We start from the raw sequence: 14,137 nt of genomic DNA, 5'->3' as shown, positions 1-14,137 counted from the left end.
TCTGAATGACAATAAAGGTATTCAATTCAATTCAAAATTCAACATAAGAAAGGAGTGGGGAGGGTGGGCTTGGGCAGGTGGGTGAAGGGAAAATAGTCACAAAATAGTGCTGGAGTAACTCAGTGGGTCAGGCAGCATCTGCGTAGAATATGAATAGGCGACGTTTCACAGAATGCTGGAGTAACTCAGCAAGTCAGACAGCATCTGTGGAGAACATGGATAGGTGACATGTCACAGAGTGCTGGAGTAACTTAGCGGGTCAGGCAGCATCTGTGGAGAACATGGATAGGTGACAAGTCACAGAGTGCTGGATTAACTCAGTGAGTCAGACAGCATCTGTGGAGAAAGGGTATAGATTATAGTTCGGGTCAAGACCGTTCGTCAGTAATATTCATGATGTGCCATGCATAGACATTCCTGAATGTTACCCAAACCATTGTGAGCTACTTTGTTACGGTGCTTGCCCTATCCTATAACATCTCTGCTGCCTTGGGTGATGCAGGACAGGACACAAGCTTTGGGACATAGTGTGAAGCTGTTGCAGTCTGTCCCAGCCTGGTAAAAACCTGGATGGAGTGGATGTGGAGAGGATGTTTAGGACCAGAAGCCACAGTCTCAGAATTAAAAGACATTCCTTTAGGAAGGAGATGAGTAGGAATTTCTTAAGTCAGAGGGTGGTGAACTGTGGAATTCATTGCCACAGACAGCTGTGGAGGTCAAGTCAATGGACATTTTTCAGGAGGAGATTGATAGATTCTTCATTGATACGGGTGTCAGAGGTAATGGGGAGAAGGCAGGAGAATGGGTTTGAGAGGGAAAGATAGATAGAGTCATAGAGTGCAACAGTGTGGAAACAGGCCCTTCGGCCCAGCATGTCCCATCTGCACTAGTCCCACCTGCCCACGTTTGATCCATATCCCTCCGCACCTGTCCTATCCATGTACCTGTTTAACTGTTTCTTAAATGTTGCGATAGTCCCTGCCTCAACTACCTCCTCTGGCAGCTTGTTCCATACACCTACCGCCCTTTGTGTGAAAAACATACCCACAGATTCTTATTAAATCTTTTGCCCTTCACCTTAAACTTATGTCCTCTGCTCTTCGATTCACTTACTCTGGGCAAAAGACTCAACCATATCTATTCAAATCATGATTTTATACACTATTAGATCATCACTCATCCTCCTGTGCTCCATGAAATAGAGTCCCAGCCTACTCAACCTCTCCCTATAGCTCTGGCCCTCTAGTCCTGGCAACATCCTCATAAGTCTTCACTGTACCCTTTCCAGTTTGATGACATATTTCCTATAACATGGTGCCCAGAACGGAATACAATACTCTGAATGCGGCCTCACCAACTTCTTATGCAACTGCAACATGACCTCCCAACTTCTATACTCAGCCTGACCCGCTGAGTTACTCCAGCACTCTGTGAAACGTCACAGAACAGGGCAAGATTAGCAAGTCTGTTGATGATACAGGTGAGTGGTGTTGCAGATAGTGAAGATGGTTGTGAAAGATTGCAGCAGGATCTGGATCAATTAGCCAGGTGGGCAGAGGAATGGTTGATGGTTGCATGGTTCCTTGAAGGTTGTGTCGCAGGTATATCAGGTGGTCAAAAAGTATTTTGGCACTTTGGCCCTCATCAGTCAGAGTATTGAGTATAAAAGTTGGGAGGTCATGTTGCAGTTGTATAAGACGTTGGTGAGACCGCATTTAGAATATTGTGTTCAGTTCTGGGCACCATGTTATAGGAAAGATGTCAAACTGAAAAGAGTACAGAGATCCCCATCCTGGATCAGTCCAATCAGGGTTGTGTCTTCCGCAAACTTGTGAAGCTTGACAGAGGTGTCTGTGGAGGTGCAGTCATTGGCTGTGAAGTGGTGATTGGAGTGGGGTGGGTGTAGAAGGGCCCAGTCTTTGCAGACTGAGGTCAGGCTGTGAGTGGGTGTGAAGTGTTGGTTGGGGTGGGAAAGGGTCCACTCTTTTCATACTGGAGTCTTGCCTTAAGTAGGTGTGAAGTGGTGAATGGGAAGGAGAGGGTGCAGGGTCCATTCTTTGCAGACTGGGGTCTGGCTGTGTTTGTTGGGGAGGGGGTACCAGGGTTACGTTTCTGATTTTCAAGCCTGCAGTAAAACTCATTCAGGTCGTTCGTCAGCTGACGATTGTCCAAAGAGCGGCGGACTTTCCTCTTATAGCTGGAGATTTCTTGCATGCCCTTCAAAACTGAAGAAGAATCACTAGCTGAGAATTTGCTCCTCAACTTCTCAGAGTATCTTTCCTTGGCAGCTCTGATTCCTCTTCGCAGCTCTTTATCGATTAGGCTATCTTTTAACTCTTTAACGATTAGGCTATCGGCTTGACGAATATTTGCCCCCAGCGCCCCCCTCCCCCCGATATCAAAATGGAAATGTTACATCTGTATATAATGATCCCATTAAAATGTGTATTTATTCACAAATTATGGAATTCATATTTTTCAGTATTGTTATCAAGAAAGCAGTTCCAATTGTTTGATATTATTTGATATTGTTTAATATTATTCATATGGAGGAGAAAATATAATAGCTCTAAAACCTACCTTAATTTTGCAATCGCACTCAAGATAATCCCCCTTTCCCTCTCCCCTCCCCCATCTCTCTCTCCTCTCCCTTCCCCTCTCTCTCTCCCCCTCCCCCTCTCACATCCCTCCCCTCTTTCTTGCGGGGGGGGCGAAGATGAAGGTGGCGCGGGCCCAGCGGGCGGGGGTGATGAAGGTGGTGTGGGCCCAGCGGGTGTCAGTGGGGGTGGCGTGGACCCAGCGGGGGTGGCGTGTGCCCAGCGGGAGTGGCGTAGACACAGCGAGGGTCAGCAGGGTTGGAGTGGGCCCAGCAGGGGTGGTGTGGACCCAGCGAGGATGGCGTGGACCCAGCAGGGGTCTGCAGGGGTGGCGTGGGCCCAGTGGGGGTGGCGTGGGCCCAGCGGGGGTGGCGTGCGCCTAGCGGGGGTGGCATGAGCCCAGCGGGGGTGGCGTGAGCCCAGCGGGGGCGGCGTGGGCCCAGCGGGGGTGGTGTGGGGGGAGGATGGCTTGGGCCACGGCGGCGGGGGGAGGCGAGGGGAGCGGGCTCCGCCGCAGTGGCGTCTGGTGTTGGGGTTACAGCCATTGGGTTCAGAATCAGCCACTCCAGCCTGGGGTTGGGAGAACAGAGAACAGGCCGTTTCCAAAGTGGGAACGTTGACTTTTTTTTCCCGTTTTTTTTTTTTTTTTTTTTGGTGACTTTTTTCTTAGGGGGATAAAAAGGGGGGTGCGGTCACACCCAACGCACCCCCCCCCCCCTTCGGACGGCCATGTAGGCTGCTCTCTCTCTATGGAATCCTTGGAGGAATTCACAACCAGAACCTCTTTTAACTCAGTAGAAAGAGAAAATTAATCCGTTTCAACCATATAACAATTACAGCACGGAAACAGGCCATCTCGACCCTTCTAGTCCGTGCCGAACACATAATCTCCCCTAGTCCCATATACCTGCGCTCAGACCATAACCCTCCATTCCTTTCCCATCCATATAACTATCCAATTTATTTTTAAATGATAAAAATGAACCTGCCTCCACCACCTTCACTGGAAGCTCATTCCACACAGCTACCACTCTCTGAGTAAAGAAGTTCCCCCTCATGTTACCCCTAAACTTCAGTCACTTAATTCTCAAGTCATGTCCCCTTGTTTGAATCTTCCCTACTCTCAGTGGGAAAAGCTTTTCCACGTCAACTCTGTCTATCCCTCTCATCATTTTAAAAACCTCTATCAAGTCCCCCCTTAACCTTCTGCGCTCCAAAGAATAAAGCCCTAACTTGTTCAACCTTTCTCTGTAACTTAGTTGCTGAAACCCAGGCAACATTCTAGTAAATCTCCTCTGTACTCTCTCTATTTTGTTGACATCCTTCCTATAATTATGCGACCAAAATTGTACACCATACTCCAGAATTGGCCTCACCAATGCCTTGTACAATTTTAACATTACATCCCAACTTCTATACTCAATGCTCTGATTTATAAAGGCCAGCACACCAAAAGCTTTCTTTACCACCCTATCTACATGAGATTCCACTTTCAGGGAACTGTGCACAGTTATTCCCAGATCCCTCTGTTCACCTACATTCTTCAATTCCCTACCATTTACCATGTACGTCCTATTTTGATTTGTCCTGCCAAGATCCTGCCAAGATGTAGCACCTCACACTTATCAGCATTAAACTCCATCTGCCATCTTTCAGCCCACTCTTCCAACTGGCATAAATCTCGCTGTAGACTTTGAAACTCTACTTCATTACCCGCAACCCCACCTATCTTAGTATCATCTGCATACTTACTAATCCAATTTACCACACCATCGTCCAGATCATTGATGTACATGACAAACAACAGTGGACCCAACACAGATCCCTGTGGCACCCCACTCGTCACTGGCCTCCAACCTGACAAACAACCATCCACCATTACTCTCTGGCATCTCCCATTCAGCCACTGTTGAATCCATCTTGCTACTCCACCATTAATACCCAACCATTGAACCTTCTTAACCAACCTTCCATGAGGAACCTTGTCAAAGGCCTTACTGAAGTCCATATACACAACATCCACTGCTTTACCCTCATCAATTTCCCGAGTAACATCTTCAAAAAATTCAAGAAGATTAGTTAAACGTGACCTTCCAGGCACAAATCCATGTTGACTGTTCCTAATCAGACCCTGTTTATCCAGATGCTTATATATATTATCTCTAAGTATTCTTTCCATCAATTTGCCCACCACTGACGTCAAACTAACAGGTCTATAATTGCTAGGTTTACTCTTAGACCCCTTTTTAAACAATGGAACAACATGCGCAGTACGCCAATCCTCCGGCACTATTCCCGTTTCTAATGACATTTGAAATATTTCTGCCATAGCCCCTGCTATTTCTACACTAACTTCCCTCAATGTCCTAGGAAATATCCTGTCCGGACCTGGAGACTTATCCACTTTTATATTTCTCAAAAGTGTCAGTACTTCCTCTTCTTTGATCCTCATAGTTTCCATAGCTACTCTACTTGTTTCCCTTACCTCACATAATTCAATATCCTTCTCCTTGGTGAATACCGAAGAAAAGAAACTGTTCAATATCTCCCCCATCTCTTTTGGCTCTGCAGATAGTTGGCCACTCTGACTCTCTAATGGACCAATTTTATCCCTCGTTATCCTTTTGCTATTAATATAGCGGTAGAAACCCTTCGGATTTACTTTTACCTTACTTGCCAAAGCAACCTCATATCTTCTTTTAGCTTTTCTAATTTCTTTCTTAAGATTCTTTTTACATTCTTTATACTCCTCAAGCACCTCATTTACTCCATGCTGCCTATAACTATTGTAGATCTCCCTCTTTTTCCAAACCAAGTGTCCAATTTCCCTTGAAAACCATGGCTCTCTACAATTTTTACGATTTCCTTTCAACCGAACAGGGACATAAAGATTCTGTACTCTTAAAATTTCACCTTTAAATGTACTCCATTTCTCTTCCACATCTTTCCCATAAAACAAACTGTCCCAATTTACTCCTTTTAAATCCTTTCGCATCTCCTCAAAGTTAGCCTTTCTCCAATCAAAAATCTCAACCCTAGGTCCAGTTTTGTCCCTCTCCATAATTATATTGAAACTAATGGTATTGTGATCACTGGACCCGAACTGTTCCCCAACGCATACCTCTGCCACCTGACACATCTCATTTCCTAACAGGAGGTCCAGTACCGCCCCTTCTCTAGTAGGTACTTCTATGTATTGTTGCAAAAAACTATCCTGCACACATTTTACAAACTCCAACCCATCCAGCCCATTTACAGAATGTGTTTCCCAGTCTATGTGTGGAAAATTGAAATCTCCCACAATCACTACCTTGTGCTTACTAGGTAGTGATTGTGGGAGATTTCAATCTGTTTCAACATAGCAAATGGAAACTGGACTTACAGCCAAAAGTCGCTGAATGCAGTTTAAACTGGTGAAACTTTCTTTTATATAAACAGAAAATGCTGGAAACACTCGGCAACTCAGGCAGTATCTGTAAAAAGAGAAACTGTTCACATTCAGTTTATGTAGGAGAGAACTGCAGATGCTGGTTTAAATCGAAGGTATATAAACACAAAATGCTGGAGTATCTCAATGGGACAGGTAGCATCCCTGGAGAGACGGCATTGGTGACGTTTCGGGTCGAGACTCTGAAGAAGGGTCTCGACCCAAAACATCACCTATTCCTTCTCTCCATAGATGCTGCCCCACCCGCTGAGTTTCTCCAGCATTTTTGTCTACTTTCCTTTCTGGTAAAGTGTCTTTGACCTGACATATTAGCTCTGTTTCTTTCTTCCCCAAATACTTCTTGACCTGCTGTGCATTTCCATCATTTTCTCATTTTGTTTCAGGTTTCCAGTATCTGGATATTGTTTTTATTTTCAGAAACTTTTAACATATATGCTCAGTTTGCAAGTAATCTGCAGGCATCTTCATCAAGTCAGCTTCAAGCTGTGGCAAAATCCATGGCTGTCCTGGAACCTCGGTGCTTCTTACACCGCTGGTGCATGTCCTACCCTCTTGGTCAATACCCCCTCTCATTTTGTGGTTTTTTTCACACTGAGAAAAGAAAAAGAAACAACAAATATTGAATAGTTCTTCGGAGGATAAATTGAGTTGTGACTCTTGTGAATATAGAGCATAGCTTGCCATAGCAGAAGGAAGATAATGTGGAAAATCAAGTGTGCGTGTAATATGAATGGAGGAAGGGAGATTGGATGAAAGTCAATTTGTGACTTTGTATTGAGAATGGTTGTAATAAAAAGATTGCATGTGAAACATTGTGATATTGTGATGGATTTGAAGGTAGTGTGAAGGAGGGATTAAAAGGATTCTGATGTGATAGCTGCAGATCTGATACGCCATTCTCACCTTTGCAGTTCTTATGAGGCGCTCATAATTTTTCTGACTGCAAACATTGTGATGCTGCTATGGTGCTGACCCTTTGGTCATTGTTGACTAGCCCGGTTCGTAGTAAAAATATGGAACTGTAGATGCTGGTTTACAGAAAAAGTGACTCTGTGGTTCTAATGCTAACAGTCACGTTACAGACCAAATGTGTGGGAGAAATAAAGTTAATGTTTCAAGTGAATGGGTTATTGACATGAAGAAATTAAATGTTTCGTTCATCACAAACATTTCTTGAGTTGGTGAACGTTTTGGGGTTTTTTCCTATCATTTTAAGCATCTACGGGATTTTACTCTTGTTTTAAAACAGTCTCACTGGATTTTCATGGTACCCTCTTTGTTATACATTACTGCATTCTGATCACCTTTACATGAGCCGGGAGAAAGTGCACTGATGGTTTAAGAAATCAGTTCAAGAAAACCTCAACCTAAAATCAAAATTCTAAAATACAAAATATTATCTTCTAATCGTTCTTTATACAGAAAAAATAGGAAAGTACAAAGTCAGCACTATTATAATTTGCCCTGGCAGACCCATTGTTCCTGCCTGCTCCTGACCCACATAACTCATCTCCAAATACCACGATAGACAGAGTTGATGTGATCAAGCTTTTCCCTTTGAGAATAGGGAAGATTCAAACAAGGGGACATGACTTCAGAATTAAGGGACAGAAGTTTAGGGGTAACATGAGGGGGAACTTCTTTACTCAGAGAGTGGTAGCGGTGTGGAATGAGCTTCCAGTGGAAGTGGTGGCGGCAGGTTCGTTGGTATCATTTAAAAATAAATTGGATAGGCATATGGATGAGAAGGGAATGGAGGGTTATGGTATGAGTGCAGGCAGGTGGGACTAAGGGAAAAAAGTTGTTCGGCACGGACTTGTAGGGCCGAGATGGCCTGTTCCCGTGCTGTAATTGTTATATGGTTATATGGTTATATGATTACAGACCCATCCGACCTACATCAGTTACACCTCATATAGTCTTCAACACTTTCATTTCCAAGGCCCCCACTGCCTCATGGGTGTCCAGTCCCTTTACACCTCCATTCCCTACATGGAAGGTCTGACCACCCTCCAGTTTTCCCTTGAACAGAGACTCAAATAAATCTCCCCACTAACACTCGCCTCTGCCTGACAGAACATGTCCTCGCCCTCAATAATATCTCTTTGGACTCCTCTCACTTTATTCAAGTTACAGGTGTAGCCATGTGCACTCGCATGTGCCCCATTATTTCTGCCCTAAGTTGAACAGTCCTTGTTCCAAACGTACACTGGCACCATTCCCCGACCCCTACTCCACTATATTGATGACTGCATTGAAATTGCCTCCTGAACCCATGCAAAACTCATTGATTTCATTAAGTTTACCACCGACTTCCACCCTGACCTCAAATTAGCTTGCAATATCTCCAGCATCTCTCTCCTCTTTCTTGATCTCTCTGTCTCCATCACAGGCAACAGACTATTGATTAACGCCGACTACAAACCTACTGACTCCCACAGTTATCTGGACTACACTTCCTCACACCCTACATCTTGCAAAGACAATGGGGTCTTTACCATCAATTTCTCTGTCTCCACCACAACTGATGAAAAGATCAGACTTGACACTCTAGAACATCTGAGATGTTCTCTTTCTTTAGTAAACCTGGTTGCCACACTGATGTCATAGATTGACCTCTCACCCACATATCCTTTGTATCCCACAGTTCAGCTCTCGCTCCCCTTCCACTCAGATTAAACAAGGATAGAGATCCCCTAGTCCTTGCCTTTCAATTCACCAGGCTCCGCATCCAACATATGCTCTAACATTTCCGCTATCTTGAATGTGATCCCGCTACTAGTCCCATCTTCCCATCTCCACCCCTCCACCCAAACGAACCCCTTCTAGCGTTCTTTCCTCTGCAATTGCAGGAGATGTAACACCTGTTCTTATATCTCTTCCCTCCCTTCCACTCGGGGTCCTTCCCTGACTTTCCTAGTGAGGCAAATGTTCACATGCACCTCCTCTAACCTAATCTGTTGTATTTGGTGCATCCGATATGGCCTCCCGTACAGTAGAGAAACCAAGCATTGACTAAGTGACCGTTAAGCCAAACAATTGCGCTTGGTCGGTCAAGGCCTGCTGGATCCTTAAGTTGCTAATCATTTTTACTCCCCTTTGCATTCCAATACTGACTTTTCTGTCATGGGCCTCCTCCCTTGCCTGAATGAAGTCACACGCAAACTCAAGGAACAGCACCTCAGCTTACAACCCAATGGTATGAACATTGAACTCTCCAATTTTAAGAGACTAACCTCCAATATCCCTTTCCCCCCCTTTTTCACCTTTTATTCCCTATGCACTTCCTGGAAATGCACCTACTTCTCCATTTCCCTTCCCATTGGTACTCTCCCACCTATATTCTGTCCTCTGGCTTTGCATTTCACATTTCACTAGGGATACCCTAAAGCTCTGCAGAATCAGGCTAGACATTGCAGTTTACAAGGAGATTCACAAAATCATGCCATCAAGTCTCCCGTCAACCCAGAGCACCAACTGCCATAAAACAAGAAAAAATAACGGTCCCTACATCATCAATTCGCTAAATTTCAATAAACTTTGCTACCAATATTCCCTTTACCCAAGGACGATAGGGAATGGAAAAGGTTCCCACCCAACACACGTGCTGCTCCCGATGTTAAGTCATTTAAAAAGGGGATTGAGCAACTAGATCTCCTCAACTTGGTCAAAAAGGCCCACTTCAAAATGTAATCACTGTTCTACTCATTCCGACCTGTGCAAGATAACCACTTATGAGGTGTTTGCGCAGTAATCAACCAGAACCAGAACCAAATGATCTACTCTTATCACTTTATATTTAACTCTTTGTCTTTTCTTCTCTGGCCTTTGACCAAACCACCTGCCAATTAACTCTCCCCCCCCCCCCCCCCTGCCACTCCCCCCCAACACTCATCTTTATCCACCTGTCACTTGCCAGTCTTTGTCCTGTCTTCATCTCTCCTCCAGCTTTCTTCCCCTTTCTACAATGAGTCTGAAGAAGCGCCCCAACCTGAATCATTGTCTATCCATGTTCTCGGGGCATGCTGCCTGACCTGCTGAGTTAACATTTTGTGTCCTATTATAATTTCATTTTGACTTCTTCCACTCCATTAATTTATTTTCCAATTAAAATGATGTCCTCAACCATTTGTGTAACTTTACTTTCATCAAATATTCTAGCCAAAAACTTGTATCAGTGTGTTCATTTTACACAGATGTTAATGTGGTGCCTTGGAGGCAATGGCAATAAGATGGTTACTTTAAATGACTATTCTTAAAGCTGAAGCAGAGATATCCTACTCATCATTTTAAAAAGCACACCATTAGATTGTCTTTATTGCAAAGATGAATAGCATTTTTGTATGTGTGGCATGTGCAATATATGATAGCGCATTAATGCAAGTGTCACATCCAAATAATGGAAGAATGATGTAAAAATAAACAGTAAATGCCAGCAGAATAAATAGCTGGGATTGGTATTGATTTATTATTGTCACGTGTGCCAAGAAACAGTGAAAAACTTTCATCAGGCAAGGAAACCCGACAGTCAAATCAAACAATGTGCTTTACAGAATCTTCAAGAAGATTCTTCGAATTTTCTGGTAAAGGTTTAAAAACAAGTTGTTCCTCTGCTAATGCAAATTGATCCCCGCTATCCAGCACGCATAGAAATCCAAGTGAGGCATCGAAAACACAACTATCATTCTGTTAACAGTCTTGGGAAATCAGGCTAATTTAACTTCACAGATAGTACTTCAGATACATAGAAACATAGAAACATAGAAAATAGGTGCAGGAGTAAGCCATTCAGCCCTTCGAGCCTGCACCGCCATTCAATATGATCATGGCTGATCATCCAACTCAGTATCCTGTCTGTACCTGCCTTCTCTCCATACCCCCTGATCCCTTTAGCCACAAGGGTCACATCTAACTCCCTCTTAAATATAGCCAATGAACTGGCCTCAACTACCTTCTGCGGGAGAGAATTCCACAGATTCACCACTCTCTGTGTGAAAAAAGTTTTCCTCATCTCGGTCCTAAAAGATTTCCCCTTTATCCTTAAATTGTGACCCCTTGTTCTGGACTTCCCCAACATCGGGAACAATCTTCCTGCATCTAGCCTGCCCAACCCCTTAAGAATTTTGATACGTTTCTATAAGATCCCCCCTCAATCTTCTAAATTCTAGCGAGTACAAACCGAGTCTATCCAGTCTTTCTTCATATGAAAGTCCTGACATCCCAGGAATCAGTCTGGTGAACCTTCTCTGTACTCCCTCTATGGCAAGAATGTCTTTCCTCAGATTAGGAGACCAATCCTGTACGCAATACTCCAGGTGTGGTCTCACTAAGACCCTGTACAACTGCAGTAGAACCTCCCTGCTCCTATACTCAAATCCTTTTGCTATGAATGCTAACATACCATTCGCCTTCTTCACTGCCTGCTGCACCTGCATGCCTACTTTTAATGACTGGTGTACCATGACACCCAAGCCTCGTTGGATCTCCCCCTTTCCTAATCGGCCACCATTCAGATAATAATCTACTTTCCTGTTTTTGCCACCAAAGTGGATAACCTCACATTTATCCACATTATACTGCATCTGCCATGCATTTGCCCACTCACCCAGCCTATCCAAGTCACCTTGCAGCCTCCTAGCATCCTCCTCACAGGTAACACTGCCCCCCAGCTTCGTGTCATCCGCAAACTTGGAGATGTTAATGTTGCATTCAATTCCCTCGTCCAAATCATTAATATATATCGTAAATAGCTGGGGTCCCAGAACTGAGCCTTGTGGTACCCCACTAGTCACTGCCTGCCATTGTGAAAAGGACCCGTTTACTCCTACTCTTTGCTTCCTGTCTGCCAGCCAGTTCTCTATCCACATCAATACTGAACCCCCAATACCGTATGCTTTAAGTTTGTATACTAATCTCTTATGTGGGACCTTGTCGAAAGCCTTCTGAAAGTCCAGATATAACACATCCACTGGTTCTCCCTTATCCACTCTACTAGTTACATCCTCGAAAAATTATGTATTGGTCTTTTGCACCAAGGCCTGCACTTTAATCTGCCTCTTCAATCCACTTAGCAGACTTTGGAAATTGTGCAATGATACACCTGCGGCACATGAACACTTCTGCCGGGTGCCTGCAGTTTTCTGTTCATAAGCGATAGGAGCAGAATTAGGCCATTCGTCCCATCAAATCTACGCCAACATTCTATCTTGGCTGAGTTATCTTTCCCTCCTAACACCATTCTCCTGCCTTCTCCCCATAACTCCTGACACCCGTACTAATCCAGAATCTGTCAATCTTCGCTTTAAAAATATACAGCCCTCTGTGGCAACGAATTCCACAGATTTCCACGAATTCCGCAGATTTACCACCTTCCGGAGACATAGAGGGAAGCATGAAGCTAAAAGTGTTTAGACATGTAATAGAAGATTCAAGTCAAGTATATGCCCAGGTACGGTGGTGCAGCGTCACAGGCGTCACGGTGGCACAGTTGTAGAACTGCTGCCTTACAGCGCCAGAGACCCAGGGTCGATCCTGACTATGGTTGCTGACTGTACGGAGTTTTACGTTTACCCGCATCCTGCGTTGGTTTCTCCAAGATCTTTGGTTTCCTCTCACACTCCAAAGATTGTAGGTTAATTGGCTTGGTATCAGTGTAAATTGTCCCTAGTGTGTGCAGGATAGTGTTAATGTGCAGGGATCACTGGTTGGCGACTTCTCGGTTAGCTGAAGGGCCTGTTTCACTGAAGGGTGCTGAAGGCACTGTATGTCTAAAATAAACTAAACTAAACTACGGTGATGTACTGTTCCAATAACAATCTTGAGTCAATGAAGTCCAGTGCTACCAGCAGTTATTGCATTCCAGAAATACCACCACTCACTGCTATTCAGAAAAAGCAGCAATAACCTCATCCACTGCACTCCAGAAATACATTTTTACTGCCATCAAAAAATATCATCACTCACTGTTATCTGGCAATAGAACCAATTGCTGTGAATCACTGCAATTCAAGCAGCAGTCATTCCACATGTGTTTGTTCCAGAAAACAAAGATGAATCTGCCTCAACTATCAAGATGAGCTGCAATAACCTATTAGTATCTTTCTTTAGAATCTTCAAATTATAGTTTATGTCTGGAATTGGCATGACCTTGAGTTTTGTCTGTTGTGCTTCACTTCCTATGTATTGGCAAAATGGGGTTAAGTTATATGGGATGAATCTGATAAGGAAAAAAATGATAAATGTCACTTTCGATTCCAATCATCTTGATTCTGAATAAGCCTAATGCTGAGAGTTCTTGACATGATACTAAAATTACCTTAAAATAAAAAAGTAAATATTATCACTGCTTGATTATAGGGTGCTAAAGTGATTAATGATGGCAACAAAATGGTTGTTGTCGGAGAATGCTGTTCAAAAGACCTGAAGAGAAGTGGTGTATTGCAGTAACATGAGACCAATCATCCGTGAGTGGTAATATATTTTGCCAATATGAAAATGTTTTGAAATTCATAGTAGATAACAGTTTGCTAAGCTTTATCAGTACGTTGTAGGTTTATTAATGGTGACCAAAAAACTATATTTCATGCACCAAAGGCACAGTAACAGCTCAGATGTTAATCTATTGTATAATTCTTAGCATAAAACAATTCTAATCATTATCTATCAAGGGAGGAGGAAACTTAATAGAAAAAGGCAATGTAAAATAGGACTCCTTTGGTAAGCAATGATTCCTAAATACTGAATGTAGTCATTTACAAAACATTTTATTTAATATGCCATAATATTTCATTGTACTTGTACCTCACCTTACTTGTGCATATGATAAGAAATTCAACTTGACTTGACTCGACGGAATGGAAACATAGAAACATAGAAAATAGATGCAGGAGTAGTGAGGAAGGCAGAGAGCGAGGAAGGAGGGTTGGTTTAAACTGCACATATTATAAAGCAAGTGGCCTGACGGGTAAGGCAGATGAGCTTAGGGCATGGATAGGTACGAGCGACTGGGACGTTGTAGCCATGACTGAAACCTGGTTAAGGGAGGGGCAGGACTGGCAGCTCAATGTTCCGGGGTACAGGAGCTTCAGGAGAG

This window comes from Amblyraja radiata, chromosome 1 (genome assembly GCF_010909765.2).
Source record: "Amblyraja radiata isolate CabotCenter1 chromosome 1, sAmbRad1.1.pri, whole genome shotgun sequence".
NCBI classification, from domain to species: domain Eukaryota; kingdom Metazoa; phylum Chordata; class Chondrichthyes; order Rajiformes; family Rajidae; genus Amblyraja; species Amblyraja radiata.
The sequence above is the reverse complement of the archived record's forward strand: the minus strand, read 5'-3'. Positions refer to the sequence as shown.